The sequence below is a fragment of the Haliotis rubra genome, unplaced genomic scaffold (assembly GCF_003918875.1).
Source record: "Haliotis rubra isolate DU_JTF1 unplaced genomic scaffold, ASM391887v1 Scf490, whole genome shotgun sequence".
Lineage (NCBI taxonomy): Eukaryota > Metazoa > Mollusca > Gastropoda > Lepetellida > Haliotidae > Haliotis > Haliotis rubra.
In genome coordinates this window covers 277,613-299,602 of record NW_025767180.1, presented here as the reverse complement: position 1 = coordinate 299,602, position 21,990 = coordinate 277,613, and the positions used below count along the sequence as shown (strand labels likewise).

At 38.2% G+C, this 21,990-nt stretch overlaps 1 protein-coding gene across 1 annotated transcript in view; it reads right to left on the bottom strand.

The window, feature by feature from the left end:
* Positions 1-21,990, bottom strand: part of LOC124291416 (oxysterol-binding protein-related protein 2-like) — a 105,089-nt gene that overhangs the window by 73,240 nt on the left and 9,859 nt on the right. The gene's annotated exons all lie outside the window — the stretch shown is intronic.

Genomic DNA, 21,990 nt, shown 5'->3' with positions numbered 1-21,990 from the left:
CCCAGGTCAAGGAACGAAATGTGTAATGTTTAAATGCTGTCAACTTGACACACTTAATAGATTTGCTGTACTATTGCCACATACACTATTGCAAATGCTCACGTGTGTTTAACACGGTAAAGTATGAAAAATATTCATGATTGTCCAGTCCACCTGATAGCATTGACAGCTTTAAGCCCCAAGGTTATTCCAGGTAATCACAGCTCCATAGCAACAACCTGAACCCAAACAATAAACAAACAGTGGTGTACTGGCTGTGCAGCCATGTTGTGGTCTAGGGGAGGTAACTCTATTTGTTTCATGGTGCAAGGTACTTCAGGGTCCATTGCACCAAATCAGAATCAGGTGATCACCAGTAGTTAAAGTTAAGTTTAAACTCTGAGAGGCCTGTCAGTGCTGTCATTGGATGATCATATGGCAGCTGTCCTTGGATGATTATGTGCAAGATATTTTAATTTTACAAAAAATGTATATTGATTCAGTAAAAAAATGAACAGGTTTTATAGTTTTGTCAACGCGTGGATATGCGTCGACTGGGTACAAGTGTACATACAATACGTTGACAAGACGAAGGAATACGATGAGCTCAAACTTCTTTAGTTACATGACAAACAAATACACCAGACATAAATGAGGTGAGCAGAATTCCTGCTCAACCCCAGGGCGTTTCCTACGAGCGACATTATCCTGCTCGTGGTCGTCCCAACACACAGACAGTCGACATCCCAGACTCGTACCCTTCACAGTCTAGAAGTGAGCATACTAAGTATATATACAGTTTTTGACAACAATGGACAGGCCACGACTCAATGGACAGACAGAAAAACAATAGCACTTACTTCACCAGTTGATGTGATGGCAGACACGGCCAAGGGAGATTACCAATGAAGGTTATAAATGTCTTATACAATAATTAATTGCCTGACAAGTCAATGTACGATGTGGTAGTGATAAGGATGTACAGTAGTGATTAAGAATACAGGTTAGCTTCATATATATATATTACAATAAAGTCTCACATGTCTTGACAACATAGTTTCGGACTTTTTAAATATTTGGACGATGGCTGTCCTGAATTAGTCACTATTACAGTTCAATATAGCTGAATTTTTTAAATATGATGAATTATGTTGAATGTTATCAGACATGTTTTGAAGTGGGTGACATCTGGTGCAGGACTGGGGTTGATGTGTTTAGCTTTAACTGGTTAAGCTGGTATTTTTTTGGAGCTTTTATCGCTCCTTTACAGCCAGACTATGCATACATGTACATGTACCTACTTGTTTTGAAAAATATTATATGTTACTGCAGAAGTCTCATTGATGCAGACAAACCTAGAAACATAATCAAGGCAAAGTGGGATTTGAAATCAATATCACAGGTTTCTGGTTTGCCAAAGGGACGCAACTCTGGACTGTGAATTGTGCACCTGTGCCAACATAGGTATGGAAAAAATATAGATCAACGAGTTAAACTGACCGATTTTTCAATTTATAGGTTTCAAATATAATGTTGACTTGCTTTCAATAACATTATAAGGTTTCTAATCTGTGCTGAAAGCCGCTGAACAGAAAACACAGGTTCACAATTATGACTGCATCACAGGTGAGTCTATCATTTCCAGGAAAATACTTTTTTTTAGTCTTTGTGATAGACATTTTGAAATCATGTATGTATATATGTGAGACAAGTACATTGATGTATAGTTACAGTGTTCCATGATTTAAAGCATTGTACTTCAATCAATGTCAGTGTTTTTCTAAATTCTGATCAATCGGATCAAAATATTAGAAGAATCCATGCCATCTGGTTCGCCCCATCTGCTCGTATCTACTTTGGAATGGAGACATGTGAAGATGCGGGTTAGAATTTGTCTTCAGCAACCCATGTGTAAGAGGCGACAAACGGGATTGGGTGGTCAGGCTCGCTGACTTGGTTCACACATGTCATCTTATCCCAATTGCTTAGATCGATGCTCATGCTGTTGACCACTGGATTGTCTTGTCCAGACTCGATTATTTACAGACCGCCGCCATATAGCTGGAATTCTGCTGAATGAGGCATTACACAACAAACAAACAATGGTTGGAATGGAGAATACTGTGTTCACAAAGTAGTGCTATGTTTTCAGTTCACAGTTTAATTCCATAAGGTTAAATGTAACCTAGCATTTAGAACAAATTTCAGGGAGAAAAACGGAAAAAATCCCATGACAATAATTCTTTCAATAATTTTCCTAAAGTCCTTAGCTGTGTACATAAACAAAGTATATTGATGGTGATATATTAGACTCAATGAGGAAGGGTTCCAAGGATAAAGGAAGGATTTATTTCACAAATTATCTCAAACTTGACCTGTGTCCTTGACCCAACTGAGTCAAAATGAATGATAAAGTTTAGAAGTCATAGAGTGATTGAAGAAGCATGTAACTACAATCTTCTTTCATTATTTATCATAAACTGATGTTATACAACGGAAACTGATTTTCCATTCTTTTAGAAACAAAACTTTAAACTGAATAATTTAAAAAAATTAAGTGTTATGTTGACAACATTAGAATATTGACTGATTTCTCAAGGGAAAAAGCAGTTGCTTGTACAGATTTGTACAATGTTGACAAAGTATTGTATAGTCACATAACAGAACAGCTGTCTACTAATGCAAGTAAAAAGAGTGAGTGAGTGAGTTTAGTTTTATGCCGCTTTTAGCAATATTCCAGTAATATCACAGCAGGGGACACCGGAAATAGGTTTCACACATTGTGCCCATGTGGGGAATCGAACCTGAGTCTTCAGTGTGACGAGCTAACACCTTAACCACTAGGCTAACAACCTCCCCTCAAGTGGAAGAAATGAAGGTCACTGACACAGGTGGGAATTCGGTGTCAGATGTAATGAACCTTGAACTTGGTGATGTATCGATGTATGAAATACTGTACAACACCACATCAAACATTAGCGGACATTAATCTGATCTACGTCACTCTGACACGAATAAAATTTTGATAAGCATCTACTGAGACATATCACTAGGGTACCTGATGTGTTTAGATATTAAACGTTATGAGAAGTTAAAGCTTCGTTATTACACATACATAGTGATAAAGTGCCAATCCCCTGTGCAAATATTGAGCCAGGTGGCATAAATCTATCCCAGAGCATAAAACTGAAGGTCATTTGGTGTTTTCAGAGAACCTCACCTCCAAAACAGTTTGATATACTGCAGTTCACTCTCACAATAACAATAGTATTTGTCAGTTCCATCAACTGAGGGAATTACAATCTGTTTCATTGTGACATGCTTAGCATCATGAGGTGTTTTGATAAGAAACTGGACATGAGCATATTGTGCAGGTGGGCCTGAGCTATTAACATTTATGGATCTATAATCAGCCGACTGTGTGGCAAGGTATTTGAAAGGCCAGGAATGATTTACAACAAGGAACAGCTGGTGGCGGGATACAGTCTGACTAACTCTATATTGATATACAGAGGGATTTTATACTTTATCAGCATTATTTCTTATGTATGACAGAATACATCACTGAAAATGTGAGACTGACCATTTTAGAGGTCTTGACAGCGTTTGGGACATAAAAAATCAAAATTATTTCTGAAAGTATTGATTTTGATATTTTAAGCAGGACATGTCTGAAAAAATTGTGTTTTAAAAACATCATAAAATTCCTAGAATAATTAAATGTTTACCATAGTGATCAATATTCCAGCCATATTATGACACCTACCTGTCCAACACAATAATAATAATAATATAATAATAGTGGGTATTTGAAAAGCGCCAGTGTCCACCCACTCATGCATGTTTATGGCGCAAACATTAATAGCACAAGGAATTATAACCCAGCTCCAGGTAAATTTAAATTCAAAGATATACTTATCTATTGATGTAAGAAAGGAATGGTGGGGCATGGTGGGGTCTGTCGGTGCATATAATACATCATACCCAACACGTGTGGGTGACTGTGTGTGCGTGCATGTGTGTCACACCTCCCCCATACCCAACACACGTGTGGGTGACTGTGCGTGCGTGCATGTGCATGTGCATGTGTGTCACACCTTCCCCATATCCAACACTGTAAGTGAATCAGTTCCTGTTGTTTCCACATCACTATCAGTAACTAATTCTGGCTGTACCAAAGATACCAGTTGTTCAAAGCGGAAAAGACGATCAACACAACTGGGTCACACTGACATGGCTTACAATGTCATAGTAATCAAACGGTCATTAAATACATTTGGAGTGGAATTAATCTTTCCAAAATTGAGCTGGGGTATTCGATTTTCTTAAAATTCATTCCATGACAAGTCATCAGCACACAGAATATTGTGTTGGTTATATAATATAATGTTTAGGTCAGGATTGGTTTAATTGATCAATAATACAAACATTTTCATATCATAAAACACTAGGGACATTCTTGATTTAACAAGTGAGTAGAGTTTTTGTACTAACCTGTCACAAACTCTAAACAAATTAAATATCTAACCTCAAATGTGATTTTTTTTTTTATCTCAAAGTTTAGTACCAAGTAGCTCTAGAAATGTTTAATTGATTTGTCTGTTGAGTATGGTTGACATTCAACCGAACTGTATTCATCAAATCATAAAATCCATAAGAACGTTAAATATTTGACACCAACCTGATTGAAACTTGCATACAGCAGTAACACAACTGTCACCCGGTATTACTAGCCTAGGCTGGCCGTACAACAGGGTCGTCGCGACTCCATTGACACAAACATTCCAGCATGTTGACACCTCCACACAAACAAGCACCATACACTACTGTTCACTCTGAATAGTCACGTTACCAGCCATCTACAGGTAAAATCTCGTTACAGGTGAGACTCAGCAGGCTTGGGTTTAGCCCCAGCAGCTGCTGGGAGGCAGGGCAGAGTGAAGCTGGACTTGTGTGGGCTCTGTAACAGCTGTGTGTTAGGCCAGATTACATCACCATCATTAAGTGCTTGTTAGTCAAACTGTTTACAAACCACACTCACGGGGCTACCTTGTAAAACCAGAGTATCGCATTATGTTCAGTTAATCAAATCAATTTTATTATACTTTAATTTGTGAACAAATAAGATAATAATATTTTTGGATTGAAGTGGTTTGTTACGAGAAATTTATTTGTTTCAAGGGGTTGAGGATTTGGATGTGGATTTTGGTGTGGGTGTGGATTTGGATTTTAGGTGTGGGCTGGATGTGGATGAGGGTGTGAGTGGGTGTGGATGAGGGTATAGGTGTGAGTGTGGATGTACATTTAGATGGTGAGTGGGTGCGGGTGTGAGTGTGGATGTACATTTAGATGTGAGTGAGTGAGTTAATATTTAACGTCACATCGGCAATATTTCAGCCATATCATGACGAGCACATTTAGATGGTGAGTGGGTGTGGGCATAGGTGTGAGTGTGGATGTACATTTAGATGTGAGTGGGTGTGGGTGTGGGTGTGGATGTACATTTAGATGGTGAGTGGGTGTGGGTGTGAGTGTGGATGTACATTTAGATGTGAGTGGGTGTGGGTGTGAGTGTGGATGTACATTTAGATGGTGAGTGGGTGTGGGTGTGAGTGTGGATGTACATTTAGATGGTGAGTGGGTGTGGGTGTGAGTGTGGATGTTCATTTAGATGGTGAGTGGGTGTGGGTGTGAGTGTGGATGTACATTTAGATGGTGAGTGGGTGTGGGTGTGAGTGTGGATGTACATTTAGATGGTGAGTGGGTGTGGATGTGGGTGTGCATGTGAATATGGATTTGATAATAGATGTGGGTGAAGGAAGATATTAATTTTTTCAAATTATCAACTTTTACAACTTTTAAGAAGTGTATAATGGTCTCTGCTTTCAAAATATTTTGGCATGAGATATATTTGAACTTGTTTTCTATATTCCACTGCATTGTATTGTTTTGAACCATTTGTAAATGGATAATAACTACATTTCAGCAGCAAATATCCTTCTTACTTAGCATTATGACTTATAGAACACACACACAAGCACTTAAAACATATAAACCTTAAAAGCCTTGACAGTATTAAGATAAAACCAATATGTTTCTGTAGGTAAATTTAAACTTACAAGTTATTTTATAGGAAAATTAAGAAAAACAAACTAAACTGAATCATTAATAAAAAATCCTGTCTTTGCAATTTGGCCAAGAAAATTTGAATTTAAATTAAAAAATTAACTGAAATGGTAAGAATTATATCAACATGGTAATGTTAAAAGAAAACATAATCTTGACAGTAAATAATCCACAGTTGATACTTGGGGAAGTAATTAGCCGCTAAATGCAGAAACTGCAAAACATTTGGTCCCAGTTCATATCTGAATGTGCCCATGATATATCTTCCATCAAGTTCTGCCAGCAAGATACACCACAGCCTCTACAACTACAGCTACAGTTCCGGGTAGCTACATGCCTTAATTGCATCTGATTTATTTACAGGAATCAATTTCCAGGTTGACTATTTGCTGTCGTGAGCTCCACAGCAACAGTAAAAATCTGGATTGATTTTCGTGTCATGTTTCAGTGTGATCTGCGGACACCATGGCAAAATAATAAACAAATGAAACATGCCAAGTACGTTTACAGGATAATAACTTTATCCATGATTAATTGACATGGACCAAGGACGTTGTTGTGATGCTGTGATAATTACGGTGAAGTAGAATCCAGAGTGAGTGAGTGAGTGAGTGAATGTGGTTTTAAGCCGCTTTTAGCAATATTCCAGCAATATCAAGGCGGAGAACACCAGAAATGGACTTCACACATTCTACCCATGTGGGGAATCGAACCCGGGTCTTCGACGTGACGAGTGAATGCTTTAACCACTAGGCCACCCCACCACCCCATATCCAGACCAGAAGGGAGGCAATGTATTCTTTAGTATCATAAATCCTTAAAAAGCACCTGGGCCTAGATTTTCGAAGCACTCTTAACGCTAAGATAGTCGTAAGTGCCATACATTAACATTAGCTTACGACTATCTTAGCGATAAGAGAGCTTCGAAACTCTAGGCCCTGCTGTGTATTTCAGAAAGTGTCTTTCAACAAATGCATGCAGATTATTTTCAGAGGCGTTTACAAAAATATTGTTTCAAAGGTGGATGTTGGACAGGTTTCAAGCAGGGGTAGAAATAACTTTAAGTATCACATGTAAAATCACTTGCCCTGATAAGTCTTCCACTATACCGGCCGTCTTCTTGTTGATTTTTTAAATAAACAACATTATTAACATTGGAAAGTCAACTGGACACCGGTACAGTGTGATATACAAATTTGCTTGCCCGACAGAAAAAAACACTGGACTCGGACGTCGGGCAATGGGTTATTTCCACCCCTGTTCAAGAGAAACTATAAAAGTTTTAATTTTAGCATTAAATTGTTTCAGCCTCATCTTGCTCATCTCATGAAACTTTAACACGGGGCTATCAATCAAGCAATGCCTTTGACATATTAAAAACTTTCAAAGGGAAATTTGACACAATTTCAATATGCCTAATATCTCTTTAGGGAATTGATTAATGATAATAAACAACTGTTTCTTTTTTTTCTCCATCTAACATTTGAACAGGAATAATTCAAGGTATGCATGTACTTCCTGTGGTGCATTGGTCGATGCTGCCTTTCTGCATGTATTCTGGCACATATTCAAGAATTACAGGAACTTCAGCTGTATGCACACTGTGAGCCAAGGACTTTTTGATTATGACCCAGTTACTGAGTTTGGTCACCACTGTGACTCACAGGAATGAGTGTATGAGTGAGTGTGTGAGTGCATGTATGTATTGCAAAGTGCATGAGCAAGTGAGTCAGTGAGTAAGTATGGCTTTACGTAGGTTTTATCAATATTCCAGCAATATCATGGTGGGGTCACCAGAAATTGGCTTCACACATTGTACGCATATGGGGAATTGAACCGAGTGAGTGAGTGAGTGAGTGAGTGAGTGAGTGAGTGAGTGAGTGAGTGAGTGAGTGAGTGAGTGAGTGAGTGAGTGAGTGAGTGAGTGAGTGAGTGAGTGAGTGAGTGAGTGAGTGAGTGAGTGAGTGAGTGAGTGAGTGAGTGAGTGAGTGAGTTCTGATTATATGCTGCAAAGGAGTTCAGGTTTTGATAATCTGGTTGGGCACTAATGACAGAGTAGTTCTGTGCAATGACCAGAGGAAAGTAGAGAGAAACTTTACTGCCATTAAAATCATGGTTGGTCTGGTCCCAGGATGATTCTTGTAATACATTTGAAATATGATACTTTATATAATAGCAGATGATAGTATAGTCACATCAGTATGCAAATTATAACTCCTAAACTTGTTTCAAGCAAAATAAGGTCAGATTTTCATTCCTATGAGCACTCTCACAATAAATTCTTTGAGGAAATGACCGATTATCATGATTCAGACAAAATAAAAAAACAAAGAAAAGACAATTATATAGCAAACATATTCCAAGTTAAATTCATGAGAACTTGAAATAGAGTCCAACAGGACTGACTGAGTTTGGTTTTACGCCGCTTTTAGCAATATTCCAGCAACATCATGGCGGGGGACACCAGAAAAATGGGCTTCACACATTGTACCCATGTGGGGATTCGAACCCGGATCTTCGGCATGACGAGCCAACACTTTAACCATTAGGCTACCCCACCGCCCCAAGTCCAACAAGAAGCAGATCAGTATGGCAGAGAACATGAAACAAACTTATAGTTACAAACAGAACAAGCCACACAACAGATGGAACATGGAGTAGCGACAACTAAATGCTAAACAAACAGGAGGGAAACAAACAATAACTGGCAGGAGAAACACCCGTCCAAAATACACATCAAGGAGAAACAATACTGAATCAAAGACAACCACAATAAAAACAATCATCAAAACATTTGTTACTGCATACTGCAGTTATTTTACTAATGGATATTTTTTCCCAAATTAGCCATTTAGTGATAAATATATTTTATCTGAAAACATAAACTCAACTTTTCATTCATGTGAAGTAATATTTGAATGAAACATGTCAGTTTGACTCAGTGATGTTAAAGTTTGCAGCGTACGATCATTAAGAACAGTCAGGAAATATACTATAAATAAAAGATTTGCTTTTTTGTCATCTTGACTTGCCCTTTGTTCTCAGGACAGTAGTCTATATCCTGAAGCAGAGACACTCATCTTCTCTCTATAACTGATAAAAGAGTGCCTCCAGGTGTGACACAAATATCTTATTGAAATATAACATGAAAGAAAACACAAATATCCTCAATTTGAAGAAAGAAACTTTTTCTGGATGGCTTGGTTAGCTTGCAATGACAATTCAATGTGTTCTCCATAAAAAATTCATATCTTCCTATCCTTCAAATTTTGAAATGCTATTCAAAGTCATAATCCTGTATATTTTCATATAAGTTATGTTTCTATGATGAAAGTTAAACATGTTTAAACAAATGAAAACATTAAAGTATTTTTTCTCTGCGTTATAATATTTCACACCGGAATGATTGAAGAGTTGACCTCAGCTAGCTGTGAAGTACATACATACATGTTTGTTGTCTTTAAAGATAAAATTTGATACTTCCTCGACATATTGAGACTCTCAACACAGATGGGCAAGGAGTTCACAAGAAGGTGAAGGTCACACAGTTTATAGCCGGCTGAGTGTCTACTTCAAGAAAAGGGCTTCATTCAATGTTGTGTCAGTTTCAGGTTAGGTTTTGTCATTGTAATCAATGTCACGTAGACAACTGAAACACCATCTGTGTAACTGATCAGCATATTAAAGTGTAAGATACTAGATATGTTTATATCACATGGTTTGATTGACTAGTGGACTAGTAGGTGAAGGTCTGAGAAAATTAATCAGTAGAATTTGTTCTTAACTAAGAACTGCAATCTCAAATCTAACATGTTATATTTGAAATACACAAAGTCGTCGTCGTCATCATCATCATCATCATCATCATCATCATCATCATCATCATCATCATCATCATCATCATCATCATCATCATCATCATCATCATCATCATCATCATCATCATCATCATCAGAAACCACTCAGTTGCACCTGGTACAAACACAGCTGAACACTTAATTAAAACACTAGCTATAACCTGGCCGCCACCTCTCAACGGTAACAAAAATGTGAAACAGCTTGTGAAGACAAGTTTCCACTTACAGGGCCCAGTGTTAGACTAATGCTTAGTCTCTGAATATATATAATTCTGTAAGAAACAAACAGCTCCATTTATAGGAGTCCCAGTGAGAAGGGAGATTCAGAACCTGAACCTGATTATTATCTACATTGCTTCATTTATTGCTTTATCAATGCAGAAAGGGCTTGGCGGAAGGGAAAATAATGTAGTTCAGGGACTGTGAGACAGACACCAGTGTAAACAAGGACAGCTGGTACTGATAACTAGCATCACCTGAACTATTCATCAACTGCTTCATTAATTTACAGGTTCAATACCGATAAATATAAGCAGTTTATCCATTGTGGTGGCATGTGGTGCTGTGCACAGAGCTCAGGTCACGAGTCAGTTGATGTTAAGCAACGGTCAAGCTTGGACAGTCCGTGGATGGGTGACTGTGTTTGGCAGCTTGACACCTGACAGTTTCTAGGACAGCTGAACACTTAATTAAAACACTAGCTATAACCTGGCCGCCTCATGACTTCATCAGGTCCAACCCAGACAACAAACTCAAAGACCACATATCATATGCTACTGAAGTCCTAGATTGTCCTACCCCACAACGAAGCACATATGATACATGTGGTCTCACCGTAGACAAGTGAGTTTGTTCAAAATTGCCTCTGTTCACCCAGCAGAAAATGGGTACCAAGTTGGATGAAGTCATGAGACTATAACCTTCTAGCACATAACAGGCAGCTTGGGTTATCCGGGGTAATAATAATCAGATTCTGATAACAGCATCCAGTGAGCAACTCTAAGTCAGATGGATACTAGGTGCTATATATGAATTATTATTATCATTATTATTATTACTTCGTCTGTCGCTGAACCATATTATTTTCCCTACAGCCAAGCCCTCCTTGCAATGCTAAAGCCCTAAATGAAGCAAGTCTAGATTTCCCCATGTCCTGAATCTCTGGTCTCCCTGGGTCTCCTTTTCAGTTTAAATGGGTTTATCTGTTACAATCAAAATGATATATATTCAGAGACTAAGTGTTAGTCTATCCAGTACTGTGCAAGGCGCCAACATTTAACAGCAGTGAATGATTACGGTAAAATATTGTCATACCTGTCATCTACATCAGAATTACATGTTAAGTTCATTCTATTTCTGTCCACTAAAGGCACATCGTACAGAAACCCATTTCTAAAAGTGTAAAGTCATATTATGGATACTATAAGTGACATATTGTACTCATCAACCCTTCAACAAACCCTCCATGTGAAACATCTTGAGGTGAAATGAGTAAAGGAGAGTAATAAGATCAAATGTTCCTGTGTTTTATCAAGTTTCTGTTTCACATTATTCTAGGTCACTATGAGGGCGGTGGGGTTCAAATCCCCACATGGGTACAATGTGTGAAGCTCATTTCTGATGTCCCCCGCCATGATATTGCTGGAATATTGCTAAAAGCGGAGTAAAACCAAACTCACTCACTCACACACTAGGTCACTATGCCAGGAAAATGGAAGCAAATATAAAAAGAAAATACCTATTAAATGCTGACAGCTAGGTTCAGAGTTATTTCCACAACCAGATCTGGAGTTAAATAGTTTTAAGAAGTTTTGACAGACGTTCATACAAAAGCAGTCTTTTTCTCTTCTTTTTGACAAGTTTAGAGCCAATCTTCAAAAGTGAGTGAGTGTTAAAAGACAATAAATTTCCAGATGTGAATATTTTGTGGGAATATTTCCTCCATTTTGTTGTACATCGATTTTGCGCCATCTGTCATTGTTCAACTTGCAAATTCATTTTACAGAAGGAAAATGCATGTGAGTAACAGTGAGTAATTGAGTGAGTATGGTGTTATGTGACTTTTGGCAATATTCCAGCAATACCACAGCAGGGAACACCAGAAATAGGTTTCACACATTGTACCCATGTAGGGGAGCGAACCCGGGTCTTCAGCGTGACGAGTGGACGCCTTAACCATTAGGCTAGCCCACTGCCCGATGTGAGTAATAAATAACCAATGAAGACATGTGACACTTTGTAACGGGACATGAGTCAAGGACAGACACTGGTATGGTGATTAGTCAGTCCCCGGCCACAGCCAGGGGCACTCAGAGGTATTTGTTCACAGCAGATGTGGGGCTTGGCAGATAGGCTTGGCAACACTACTGAATACAAAGAGCAATTATCGGAAATATTTGACACTAATATTTTCATGCAACTGACAAAATGAATCTGCTGATGTTGAGCTCATCAGCTAAACGAAAAACACCTACGAAAGGTTCAAGACTTTGTTTGTTTGTTTCATTCTTTTAAGCCACTCTGAGCTATATGTCAGCTACATGCAACTGCAGTCAGTAAATAATGGAGTCCTGACAATCCAGTGATTGACTTCATAAGCATTGATCTACGCAACTGGGAAAGGTTAAATTTTCTTGTGAGAAATGTTTTTTATAGATGTACAGGACATAGCATCAGGGGGGTGGTGGGGTAGCCTAGTGGTTAAACCGTTTGCTCGTCACGCCAAAGACCCAGGTTCGATTCCCCACATGGGTACAATGTGTGAAGCCCATTTCTGGTGTCCCCCGCCGTGATATTGCTAGAATATTGCTAAAAGCGGCGTAAAACTAAACTCACTCACTCACGTAGCATCAGGAGAAACAGTTGGGACAAATTGTCTACACCTTGTCATAGGTAGTACATGGGTATCTATCATGCCCTAAAATCCCAATGGGGTCCAAGAAAAGCAAAAGCTCAAACCTACAACACTTTATGGTATAGTTGCATTAAGTTTTATGACAGCTAATATACAAATCCATATTCATTTTCCCCCACCTTGTGAAAAGTACAACCCATCCAAAAAGCACCTCCTTAATAAGAGAAGCAGTGGGATAGCCTAATTGTTTAAGCGTTCGCAAATCATGCCAAACACCCAGGTTCGATTCCCCACATGGGTTCAGTGTGTGAAGCACATTTCTGGTGTCCCACACGTGATATTGCTGGAATATTGCTCAAAGCGGCGTACAACTAAGCTCATTCACCCCTTAATAAGATTAGGATGAAGATGCTGCAAGATGGCATACAACTATACATATGATTGTACATAAATGACTGCAAGGACACTACCTTTCGGAAACTTGGGAAGCAACAGGCCGACATGATTAACAGATACATCCACAATATGCTGCACTGTAGACTCCCCTGACTGACTGAGTGGCACAATAATGGGTGGCATGATCATGTCTGCCACAATACCTGGCTAATGACCAACTGACAGTTTGACATCTCCCCTGATGGATGAGGCAGGTCTGTATCAAGTCTACACTTACTGTCAAACAGCTCAGCTGAGTCCTCAATTACCCCTGATACGTCAGTGTACTGGCAGGTTTATGGGTTTATGGATTTATGGATGCTAAAACACATCTTCATCTGATTATAACAATGTCCATGCATTTTACAGATCATGTATGCAAATGGGGGTACGGGTGACAAGAAAGATAGTAATATATTTCAGATAAACACACCCACCCACCCCACCCCAAAAAAAACACACAAAAAAACTGCTCGGAAATTTTGCTCATCAAATCTAATTTGATGCATGATCCTCATGCAATTCATCTGTATAAGGTTTGCAGTTGGTTCCCCCAAGGTAGTGGGGAAATTCATCTTCGATGTAACTAAACATATACACATAACATATAGTGAGTGCTTTCAGCGAGTCTAAACTTTTGATGGATTGTATATTTTCATTGTATAGTTTCATTGTATATTTATATTGTATATTTTCATTGCATACTTACATTGTATATTATTATTGTATCTTTACATTGTATATTTCCATTGTATATTTCATTGTATATTTTCATTGTATATTTTCATTGTATATTTCATTGTATATTTTCATTGTATATTTTCATTGTATATTTCATTGTATATTTTCATTGTATATTTCATTGTATACTTACATTGTATATTTTCAAGCCATTTGTGAAACTGGTCCTGTAACTTCACAAATATTTGGAAACATTCTAGTTCTGTGAAGACAAATTCAGGGAATGGCCATAAAGCATTTGATTTATTTGTCTCCTGATTGTTGATAATAGTTTGAATACATTTATGACATGAGCAATGATTGAAAGTTTGCTTGCAAGGTCAAGGTCAGGGTAGCTTACAACAGAATCACTTGTGTTAAATTTGAACATTTTAATACTATATGTCTATATCTGCATGACCAGAAAGACAACATCTACTTGGAGATACCATTTCATGTCATACACGTCATATCACCACTAAGGATTATATTAGAAACATATCTCGCCACTGCAAACATTGACAAAACAAGCCCTTCTCAGATAGAAGTGAATGCTTATTGCAGGATATTTTTTAATATTCTGCAAGTTTTAACAGAAACTGATTCTTTTACCAAGAGAAAAATATTTTTTATTTCATTGCAGGTTTTGCTCTGCTTTGCTCTAAATTTAAAATATTTATAAGCATAACTAAAGTTAAGCGGCAACACTTTGGTCTATTACCTGATACTATTTATGCAAGGAACAATCTGAGGTGGTTTCACATGATCTCACTATTTCCATTGTGAAAACAGTTGTTTACATTTGATTTTCAGCTACAACAAATATGTTTTATAATGAAAGAAATAATAAACATGTATCCATTTTCTGTCAACTACACTTGTTTTGAGGCATGAACAGAGGCAATATGCTTGTGGTTGCTGTGAATAGTGTAAACAGGAGTGGTAATTATTGAAGGGACATCAGAGTTTGCTACAATTTATATAAACACTGTTGAATGACATTGTGAACAAAATTAAGAAACCAGATTACAAACTTAACTCCATACATGCAAACGTCATGTTTCATAACGAGACAGTGTTACAAAAGATTACCTAAAACAACTTAGAACTTAAAAGGTAAATAATCTTGTCTAGTGATGTTTAATTGCAAATTTGACGTCTCTACTGACAAAGTCGTCTTCTGTTGTTTGTTCACTCGAAGTGATACGATGTTGTTTTCTTACCCCTGGAAAAAGTTTGACGAAAGCGTTACCCATGGATAAGACAACCCCCTTCTACAGACTGCTTTTTTTGGTCCTCAAAATTCGGCTTATAGACGGGAATATACAGTAACTTGCGTAATCCAATAGGGATTTGTTGATACTCTATTTCGGATGACTGGTAACAACGAGATTATGTACAAAGGTTGGTGATTCAACTTATCCACAGGACATACCAATTTGATACTGATGTTAAGGGTCAAGTTAGGACTTACACATATCTACGAGCTTGGCCAATCTATGGTCATATACAGTAATAATTAAATAAAAATGATGAATATTTTTCTGCCTCAGCAGAAAATTGTGCTGAAACAGTGCACCATGTGGACAAAAGATCAATAACATTGCCAGCCAGCAACATCTGTCACTGATGTTGTTGCAGAGACTGTAGAAGGAACATTCTACAGCAAGACTCCACCACAGTGACCATGGTGACAGATGAGGCAAGCAAGGAAGAATCAAAGATACAACTTAGGCTTGTGAGACAATACACATGGTTTGTGCACCATCAGCATATATGATTCAAGGTGTAATTCGAGATATGGGGGCAGTGGGGTAGCCTAGTGGTTAAGTGTTCGCTCATCACGCCAAAGGCCCAAGTTTGATTCCCCACATGGGTACAATGTGTGAAGCCCATTTCTGGTGTCCCCCGGCGTGATGTTGCTGACACTCAGTTAGTCAGATTCAAGATATGATTCAAGTCCTATTTTGTTTGTTTGCTAAGTTAATTATAAAATGTTTATCAATCTATCAGGAAACAATTATTAATTATACACAGAAAATGTCTCAATTTCACACGCAAGATCAGAAATATGGTCCCTAGGTTAGGATTGATAGATAAATCCAAAATAAATGAATATTGTGGAAATAAATTCTATTTGTCTGTTGTTGATTTTTTTTTCTTTCACAGAAAAAAAGACATGTTCAACTTAGAAAAGCAAAATTTTATTTTGTTGTAGAATAACCATGACAACTAGTGAGATGCAATGTATTGCTGCAACATTTAAAAATAAATAATGACACCCCACCCCCCATCCTTGACAGAAGTAATACTTCATACTGTAATCCCAATAAATATCCTGCTCATTAATAACACATTCAACTGTTCTTCTACCAAGCTGAATGGACAAAGCCACTCATAAATAGATACCCAATTTGACTGACGTTAACTGTAAGCTGCATTGAAATCAACAAACACTATCATATCATCAACATGGACGTCATAGCAACTATCACAACAGGCGATATTTGATTTCTGACAGCATGTGTTCATGATACCATAGCGTGGACAAACCACACACAAGCGGCACTGCACCCACTGCTTATCTCATTAAAATTTCTTGTTTGGCTAAGTGGCTGAGTTCTCAAACAAGAAAATGTTTTTTTACATAGGTCACGTCAGCCATTTTAGACACCGAACAAAAGTTATGCTACTGAAGTCAACAACTTGGTAACCAATGAAAACATTCTGCTGCACGGACTTGATAGATGACGCGTTCATGGGTATTCAAATCCAGTTTGACCAGATTATATTTGTTTGTTTTGTTTCTTGTTTAACACAGCACTCAAAACACATGCCAGTTTCTTCTACGCATTTTTAGCAGGGCGTAGCGCCCTGCACTTTTAATTTGGCGCCCTGCCCTTTTTACTTGGCGCCCTGCCCTTCTTTTAATAGAATAATCGATATTGACACTTGGTGGTTTCTAGTGTATATTTCATGTTGAAGTGAAATAACTGTGCTCTTTGAGTCTATAAGATTCATATACATGGAAAGCTTTTAGAATAAGAGTGCCCCTTTTAGAATATTAGGGTGCCCCTTTTAGAATAATTTGAAATTCTGTCGCCTTTTGACATTCTGTCGCTCTGCCCTTTAAGGATCCTGGGGGAATTACTATGGCCCAGCTATATGATAGACATCAGAAAACCTGGACCAGATAATCCAGTGACTGACGTCATGAGCATCAATCCATGCAGTTGGGATACAGTGACATGTATGAACCGAGTCAGCCACCTTACCACCTGATTCATTTACTGCCTCTTATGACCAGCTCGGTACATTGTGTGAGGCCCATTTCTGGTATCCCCAGCCATGATATTGCTGGAATATTGCTAAAAGTGGCGTAAAACTAAACTCACTCACTCTTACGACCAGCACTGGCTGCTGGGAACTGACATTGTGACCCATATATTTCACACAGTCACACGAAAGTCAATGTAAGCAACTGGTAAAAATCTAAATATATAGAAATTGTCCCTGTTCTAAAACAATAACATATCTTTAGTACAGTCTGACCTGAAGTCTGTAAGTATGCCATGAGATGCCCTTCAATGTATCAACTTATGAAGCCTTTCTTCAGAGAAGACATAACTATATATGCTCAACACATTTAATGCTGACCCAGGATTACAAGTAGCTCATTTTTGGCTCATGAGAAGTGAAATTAATGTTCTTAAAATCAAATGAAACATGTCTGAATTACTGTCACTGGATGTAAGCAGAATAAGTCATAACAGTCTGACATGATAACATTTGTTGTCATACGAGGCCAATCAAGTGAATAGTGGGGAGAGTAACAAACATCAAACATCACATTTGTTCATCATTAAGTTCATATGCAGAGGCCCAGATAAGCTGCGTATCCGGGTAAAATACGCATTGAAAAATAATTGTTGTGTGCCAAATAGGCATTTAAAATGTTAGATACGCAAAAAGTTTAAAACAAATGCGTACGGAATATATTTATAAAAGGTGCTTGCGTAATGAAAAGACATTGATTGCTATCAAGTTGTACTGTTTGTATAGGACAAGTGTTGCACTCAACATTCATAAAACCCACTCCAAGAAAATACAGTGGGTACAGTACCCACATGAGCTAAATCTTATCTGGAGCTCTGCATATGCATAATGTAGAAATCCTCAACCAACTCTTAAATATAACAATGACAATATGAACACCTGGCTATTCCTTGTCAATAACTGAGTGGTATATTTTCAATTAGAGGTTGACGAGACTTACCTGTATCACCAACAAGGAGAATTCAAATGTTAATTTCCTTCCACATTATTCCAGAAATATAGGCAACCTCACCCTGTCCTAACACAATGCACAAGGTAATTGTAGTCCAATCTCTGTGTCGTTGGTACAGTTCATGTGTCCTGTTTGTTCGTTTGAGTATCACACCTGACCACATGCTTCCTTATGTCGATGTGAAACAAGATAAATATGGCTCGTAAGATCATTGTCGTGTCTTTTTTCATTCTTGTCATAGTTTTGAAATATAAATACCACACAATATCTTCAATAATCATGACATTACCTTGACTACAGGAAACCACTGATTTATTTTTAAACTTTAAAAATTAAATATGTTTTGTGTTCATTGTGTTTATAAATTATTGATTCAAAGAATATTATTTACTTTTCTAACACATATCATGTCATATTTAGATAAGGTTTCTATTAATAGGTTGACAAGGCTAAAATAATTAAAGTGATCATATCCATGCAATACATTAACTTGAGCACTTGCATAAAAGATAAATATCCTCAACAAGAAAAATAATAGGTGTAATTTTATAAATTTAGATGAGTTTACGTTTAAAATGTTAAAATAGTATTTGAACAAAAATTCTATTAAAATTCAGATAAGATTTATACTTTTAGTTCACTTCATGTCACATACTGTTTTATTTACAGTAGACATACATACTAAATTAAATGTTACTTAATTAATTAACTTAGATGTCAACCTTTAATAAAATAATTGTATAATTATAATTACATAACATTATTATAATTAAAACTAAGATAACCATATTTAGAAAAACTGAACGAAATGATCCACTTTATGATGAAAATATATTATCTACAAGGTGTGAAATATAAAATGCATATAACAATTCCTATATTTGGGATACACTTTCACATTAAGTACCGATTCAAATACTTCTTGTTTAGAGTTGAGTCTCATCTGTGATTCGAACCCAGACTGAGGGTTAGGCACTGAATCACCAGCCCACAAAGTCAGTAACCTATCCCATTCAGCCACTGCGGTTTATACAAAAATGGAAGTCAGACAACAGGTTGTCTCTGACAAGAGTGCATCAGCACAGCTTCCATGGCTGAACCTATAAATACACAATGTCTGTAAGTTGACAAAAGTAACATATGTTTAATATGCGATTACACTTTCTCTGCAAAGTAAACATTCTAGTACTTTTTAGTGTAATCCCAAAAATATTCAGATGGTGTGGATTCCTGAATAGGACTCAACCCCACAAAAGTACTACAGAATCAGTACTTTACTTTAAAAATCATTGTATACTAATATTGCAAATGAAAAGGATACTATTTCAATTTACCCCAGATTAAATATTCGTCATAAGTAGAGTTCAAAGTCTATCATCATCACCAGAATAATCATCCCAGCATCTCACCAGTTGTGTACAGCCCAACCAACTGTAGAGGACACTTCCTGGTGCTACCTGGGGAGGTTCTACTATCCCCTGCTGTGATGGAACCCCACCCGTCTCAGTATCAGACACTGTATCAAGGTCATCACAGACTGAGTCCACTGACTAAACTTCTACTACAGTCTACGTCTTACAGTGAGTGAGTTTCGTTTACACCGCTTTTAGCAATATTCCAGCAATATCACGGCAAGGGACACCAGAAATGGGGTTCACACATGGTACCCATGTGGGGAATCGAACCCGGGTCTTCGGCATTAACCACTGGGCTACCACGTCACCCTGTCTACGTCTAACAAACACATTTCACACAGGGATATAAAGTGAGTCACTATGTTCAAGGATACTCCTCAATATTATCTTTCTTCATATTACAAATTATTATTAAGTGACTGACTTTGATTTTATGATGAATTTAGCAATATTGTGGCAATATCACAGTGGGGCACCAGATATAGGCTTCACACATTCATATTACCACGAAAACACACTCCGGCGCAGTGATGACTCAGCATAACATCCCTGCCACAGGCTAATTTGCATATCACATGATCAGACTTTTCTCTTGTTTGTAAACAAACACGCATATTCATAATAAGAGACTGGCCCAACGCAAGCTTTTCTGAGCACTCTTCACAATTTTTAACATTGCTACATAAACTCACACGCAAAAGAAACGCAAGTCTAGTATAAAGTATATATTTACTTATTTTTTAACAGTATAGAATACAAATACCAACAGCGTCAGATATACAGAAATTTGAGCAAGAACAGTTCATTGGCAACAAAAACAGATGACGTCATTACATTTTGTGACAGCAAAAGAGTTGCGCAGATTCTAGTCAATTGCCATGACGTCATTCAATACCTGGTGTGGCCACCATTAGCATTGATCACTGCAACACATCTCCTGTACATGGAGTGGATCAGACGATTCGTAAAGGCTCTGGGGATCCTCCTGCACACATCCAGAACAGCTGTACGAAGTTCATCAGCAGTTGTAGGCACTGGTCGCACTTCATTCAGGCGCCTTTGAACCTCATCCCACAAGTGCTCGATGGGGTTCAAGTCAGGGCTGAGAGCTGGCCACGGTAGGACACGGATGTTGTGTTGTTGAAGAAAGTCCATGGTAACTCTTGCAACATGTGGACGAGCGTTATCCTGCTGGAAAAGGTGGTTATGATGTTGGGCGGAAAATGGAACAACATGGGGTCTGATGACTTGGTCAATGTAACGCTGAGCTGTGACCCCATGTCCCTGACCTTGACCCACATTCTGGAAGCACATTGGTCCAAGTCTTGCATTAAGTCCAATTCTGGCCCAAATCATGACACTAGGTCCACCCCATGCATCCCTTTCCAAAACATTTCTGTCAGCAAAACGATCTCCTTGACGTCGCCAAACTCTGACCCTTCCATCTGCATGTGACACACAAAACCAACTCTCATCAGAGAATATGACACGTCTCCATTCACGTTGATGCCAGTTTTGATGACCCTGTGCCCACTGAAGTCGTGCTTGTCGATGCCGTGGTTGGAGGACAGGACGACGTGCTGGTCGGCGACATCGTAGGTTGTTGGAACGCAGACGTCAGATGACAGTGTCATGGCTGATGCGTCGATTATGCGTTCCTGTGGTGTCTCGAGCAGTCTGGCTTGCTGTCAGGAAAGGATCTCGCTGGTGTTGACGTGTAATGTGTCGATCTTGTCGAGGGGTGGTGACCCTAGGTCGCCTGCTTCGGGGAAGGTCATCTGTAGTCTGCGTTGTGTTGTATCGATGCTGGAGACGGTAGATCATGGTTATGTTGACATTAAAGTGACGGGCAACATCTTGGACAGACTCTCCAGCTTCCAACCGTCCGATAGCCTGGTTCCTCTCAAGTTGATTTAAACATGGCATTGTTGAACAAAGACTGACCGGCCAAAGATTTTGACTCAGTTTTATACCCACTGAAGATGGTGACAACCGTGCATGTTTGATTGCATGAGGAAAGTGTGCATGATACCCACATCGCCATTGAAGCGGTGCATTCTGGCGATTCGTTTTTTTTCTTCTGTTCCCACACTGGCTTTGCAAAACACAACAGAAAATGTTAACAACACCATCAACCATCATTATTTACCAACGTTGTCATAATTTTAGGGGTCTGAGTTTAATTCCTCCTTTGAGTAAGAAACTTACGTTTCTTTTGCGTGTGAGTATATATATATTCTTCCACAACTACTACAGTAAGATTTATGACAGTACATATTTAGATATCAAACTGGTTGCATCGTTTGCTCTCTGTTG